At 39.1% G+C, this 5,484-nt stretch overlaps 1 non-coding gene across 1 annotated transcript; it reads right to left on the reverse strand.

Annotated features, from left to right (window-relative positions):
- Positions 1-4,447: 4,447 nt before the first annotated feature.
- On the reverse strand, positions 4,448-4,554 carry LOC112724210 (small nucleolar RNA R71). Its single transcript, XR_003163384.1, has one exon. It is a non-coding gene; the product is annotated as a small nucleolar RNA R71 (small nucleolar RNA).
- Between the last annotated feature and the right edge of the window lie 930 nt (positions 4,555-5,484).

The following is a 5,484-nucleotide window of genomic DNA, read 5'->3' on the forward strand; positions in this document are numbered from 1 at the left end:
ACTAGCTTGAAGAAGAGGCTTAATCTTGTCTCCTTGATCCTTGGGTGTGGTAAGATTCGCAACCCTAGTGAAATTGTTGGTTTATGATATTTGGGTATTAAGTTGTTGTGTTTGAATATGATAATTGTGGCTTAGGTAGTGTGTATGTGAATATTGAAGCTTGATTGAGATTTTGGAAAGCTTGGAAAAGGGCTTTGGTGTGCTAAAAATCTGTTCTTGGAGGTGTTGAAGCTTTGAGAGCTTGTGAAAAGGTGATTTGGAAGTGTTCCGGGTTAAGTGGAAAAGCGGCTAAGGTATGGTCTCGGTTTCCTGTATCTAAAATGTAATGTGGTGTGAAAACTTAGGCTAGAGGCCCTAAGATAGGTCTTGAATGGTTGATGTTGTTGAATGGTTGAGATAAATTATGTAGTTAAGTATGTGATTATGAATATTGATGTATTGATGGTGTGATGCATGAGAGATATGCATGTTTTGATATATGATTAATGATTGATTGAGGTTGATTTGTGGGTAAAGCCATATTGATGGTGAGGGTGATATTGATTGTGTGTAATTGATGGTTGATTGAAAATGGTATTGTTGGGAATTGGGATGAGAAATTATGTACTATATGGTATTGTGTTTGAAGTTGAAATTACTTGAGTGAAATTGGTTAAAATGATGGATTGGTGGATTATGATTTGATAAAAATGTCAATGTATGAGTTGAGGAGGCTTGAGGTTGATTTTTGGTATGGTTTGGTTGATTTTACAAAGGGTTGGAATTGGTTGTTTTGAAAATGACACTTTGTGGTTTTGTAAGAAAATGTGGTTCTTGGGCATACTGATGCACCTCAAGAGACTATGTTGGTATATAATTTATCAATAAAATCCCGTTGCAAGTATAGCTCTTCCCAACAACAATCCTCGAGTATCAAATTTAGAAGGAAATTGGTTGTCACAAGTTCAACCCCAACAAAAGTAATCGAAGTATTCAAATCTCGGGTCTTCTCACAAAGAATGGGCAAACATGTGCTTCAACATTGGTTAGAAATCCGGGGTTGCAACTCATGAGCAAGAAATTAAACTAGGAATCTTAACAAGCAAGTAATTTTGGAATGCAAGAAACTAATGCAAACAATTAGAACAAAATGTGAATAATTCCAAAATCATCAAATAACATCCAATGTAACTCTATTCTAACTAGACAAGTAACTATAACTAAGACAAAGCAATCAAGATTTTTGGGTTTTCAAATACGAATGATAAAAGTAACTCTTGGCTAGGCATGGGAATTGAGGTCACCATCCTTGTCTAATAACCATATCTTGACAATTATGAGGAACCAAACACATTAAGTTTACTTCTATACTTGAAGTATGTTAAATGGTTTGGTCAACTGATGCCAGGGCATTTTGGCCAGTTTTACTGACCTTTTCTTTACTGTTTAGGGTAGTTTCATGCATTTTCTTAGTTAATAAGCAAGTTTTGGGTAGATAATCACTTACATCTTGATTCAAGCAAACATTTTAAATTTTACATGATCTTATGAGAATTATTCATGAATTGAATGATAAAATGGATGATGCATGATCTCATGAGTTAGAACCTAGCTTTGATGCACTTTACTTGCTTGATTTCAGGACAAAAGAAGCAAGGAAGATGCCACGTTAATACCCACGTTAGTCTAACTAACGTGACCATTAACGTGGAATGGAGGCTAGCTTGCAACGTTAATAAGAAAAGTGAACACCAATAACGCCTTCGTGAGCCATCATAGCCCACGTTAGTGTCCACGTTAACTACATTAATGTGGAAGCTAACGTGGAGGAAAAAGAAAGCCCCAACGTTAGCGGTAAAAGTGAATACCACTAACGTTCCAAAAGGTACAATTGGCCATGTTAAGATTCACGTTAACTACATTAATGTGAACTCTAACGTGGGAGGAGCAAGGAAGAGCCAACGTTAGTGACACTCACCTTTGTCACTAACGTTGGACCAAGCCACTATTAGCCACGTTAGTTGCTACGTTAATTACATTAACGTGGAAGCTAACATGGAGGAAAGAAATGACGAGCCAACGTTAGTGACACTCACCTTTGTCACTAACGTTGGAGATGGCAATCACCACCACGTTAGTGGTAACGTTAATACAATTAACGTGAGGCACTAACGTGGGAAGGGGCGTTTGGAGCGTTAGTGACAAAGGTAAGTGTCACTAACGCTCTCGAAGCTGAGGCATGCCCACGTTAAGGATCACGTTAGCTACACTAACGTGGACTCTAACGTAGGGAGGAATGGCAACAAGCAAACGTTATTGGAAAAGGTGAATGCCAATAACGTTTGCGAAGGACCAAGAGGCAACGTTAGTGGTCACGTTAGTGCCACTAACGTTGAAGTTAACGTGGACCATTTTAGGTTAGGAACGTTAGTGAAAAAGGTGACCGTCACTAACGTTCTCGAACCCACATTTTTCACTTAACGTTAACACCACTAACGTCCTAACTAACGTCCATGCCTAACTCACACTTTTTCTGCAAGCAAAGCTAAGCCCACTAAAGATGATAACTGCTTCAACTCAAAGATCCAAAGGCCCATATCCAAGACTTGAAGAGCCAACTAGAAGATCAGAAGAGTAGTATATATAGGAGTAGTTTTGAACTAGAAAGAGAGCTTTTGGAGCATTGGGAGAACTACTCTCTGTATAATTTTACTTTCTCTTCTAGTTTTACTTTCAGAATGTATTTTCCATCTTTGCTTTTCATTCCCAGAGCTATGAACAACTAAATCCCTTTCATTGGGTTAGGGAGCTCTGTTGTAATTTGATGGATCAATAATAGTTTTCATTATTATTCTTCTTTCTTTTCTCTTGATTTTACTAGAAAGCTTTCAATCTTCATCCAATTGGGTAGTTGTCTTGAAAAAGAAGCTATTCATACTTGGATCTCTTCGGAACCTTGGAAGAGGAATGAAGAGATCATGCTAGAAATGCTTTCTCATGTTGGACCAAATTGGGGTTTGGACGGATATAGTGACATATAATTCTCCCAATACTTTGATTTGAAAATACATGTGGTATAATCAGTGACCAAGGAATTGGCTATTGATCAAGATTTGAGAGATTGAATTACCAAGGAATTGGAATTCAATCACTTAAGATTGCCAAGGTGATCAATGAATGCATTGATTGAGGAAGAGATGAAAATGAACTTGATCCGGAGAATACAACATCTCCTGAGCCCAATGAACTCCCCATTTCTGATCTTACCCATTCTCTTTATTTTCTGCCATTTACTTTTATGCTCATCTTCCCCATTCCCCATTTAAGATTTTGCAATTTACTTTCCGTCATTTATGTTCAGTTCTTTATTTCCAGCATTTACATTTTCTGCCATTTACTTTCCCACCATTTAATTTCCTACAATTCTTAAATCAAATTTTGCTTAGCTCAACTAGAACATTCCTCCAATTAAAGTTGCTTGACCAATCAATCCCTGTCGGATTCGACCTCACTCTATTGTGAGTTTTTACTTGACGACAATTCGGTATACTTGCCGAGGGAAATCTGTTGAGAGACAAGTTTTCGTGCATTAAGTTTATGGCGCCGTTGCCGGGGATTGATTTTGTATCAATAATGATTAAATTGGTGGATAACTAGATTGAGCATTTTTCTTTTGTTTGATTTAATTTCCATTTGATTGATTTACTTTCAATTTCAGTTATTTTCTTCCCTTTACCCGTACCCATTTGTGGTGTTCTCTTATTTGTTACAATTCAGTTCACTAACCCACTAACTGTTTGATATATTGCATCACTCACACTAACAGCATTTTTAAAAAGAATACTCTCTATCTCCCTTTTGCTTTGGCCTTGTTGGTTGTATGACAGGTAGAAGAAGTGGGGCTTCAACTTCTTTTGATTCTGAACTCGAGAGGACCTTCCTTAGACTAAGGAGGGAAGCAAGAGGAAAGAGAGTTGTTGGTGCTGAGGAAGAGGAAGAGTACTTTGAACCAGACATGGATGAGAATATGGAGAATCATCATGAAGAAGAAGCTCACAACCATGGCAGAGAAGGTCCAGTGCATCATGCTGGGCAAGAGAGAAGAGTTCTGGGATCTTACATAAATCCAAACCCAGGAAACTGTGGAAGTAGCATCCAAAAGCCAACCATACATGCCAATAACTTTGAACTAAAGCCACAGCTCATCACCCTTGTTCAGAACAACTGTTCATTCGGAGGAAGTGTCCAAGAAGATCCCAATCAACATCTAACCACCTTCTTGAGGATATGTGATACTGTGAAGTTTAATGGTGTTCATCCTGACACCTATAGATTGCTTTTGTTTCCCTTCTCACTCAAGGACAAAGCATCTAAATGGCTGGAGTCCTTCCCAAAGGAGAGTTTAACAACCTGGGAAGATGTGGTGAACAAATTCTTGGCGAGATTCTATCCTCCTCAAAGGATCAACAGGTTGAGAGCTGAGGTACAAACCTTCAGGCAACAAGATGGTGAAACTCTATATGAAGCATGGGAGAGGTTTAAGGACTTGACAAGAAGGTGCCCGCCAGATATGTTCAATGAATGGGTGTAGTTACACATCTTCTATGAGGGTATTTCTTACGAATCAAAGAAGGCAGTAGACCACTCATCTGGGGGATCTCTGAACAAGAAGAAGACCATTGAAGAAGCTATAGATGTCATTGAGATTGTAGCTGAGAATGACTACTTCTATGCTTCTGAAAGAGGCAACACTAGAGGAGTGATGGAGCTAAACAACGTGGATACATTGCTGGCTCAGAACAAGATGATCACCAAATAGTTGGATGACCTTACCAAGAAGATGGATAGGAACCAAATAGCAGCAATCACCACCTCATCAGCAGCCCAAGAAGGAGTGAATGCAGAGGCAGAAGGTGATCAGGAACAAGCCAACTACATTGGAAACTCACCTAGGCAAAACCATGATCCATACTCCAAAACTTATAATCCTAGTTGGAGGAACCACCCAAACTTTGGATGGGGAAGTCAATAATATCAAGGCCAAGATCAGAGACGTCACAACCCCAACAACAATGCAGCTCACCAACATTCTACACAGAGATCATATCAGCACCCACCTAACAACACATCTCAACATCCATACCAAAGCCAAAATGACCCCTCTCATCCCTCCAATCTCAACTCACCATCATCCGAAGATAGACTCTCAAGGATTGAGACCCTACTTGAGGGTATATGTAAGGAAATTCAAGATAACAAGGTGTTCAAGGAGGAGGTGCGAGCCAATATCAAGAACCAGGAAGAAACGATCAAGAGACTGGAATTTCAAGTGGGATACCTCTCTGAGAAGATTCCCAAACCTACTGATAGCTTCCCAAGTGACACAGAGAAAAATCCGAGAGGTGAAGCAAAGAAAGTAAGATGGGAAGATTTCAAGATGGTCACTATAAGTGATAAGGGGACTGAGGAAGAACTGAACAAACCCTTAGAACACTCTGGAGATAC

This window comes from Arachis hypogaea, chromosome 11 (genome assembly GCF_003086295.3).
Source record: "Arachis hypogaea cultivar Tifrunner chromosome 11, arahy.Tifrunner.gnm2.J5K5, whole genome shotgun sequence".
Classification (NCBI taxonomy): Eukaryota; Viridiplantae; Streptophyta; class Magnoliopsida; order Fabales; family Fabaceae; genus Arachis; species Arachis hypogaea.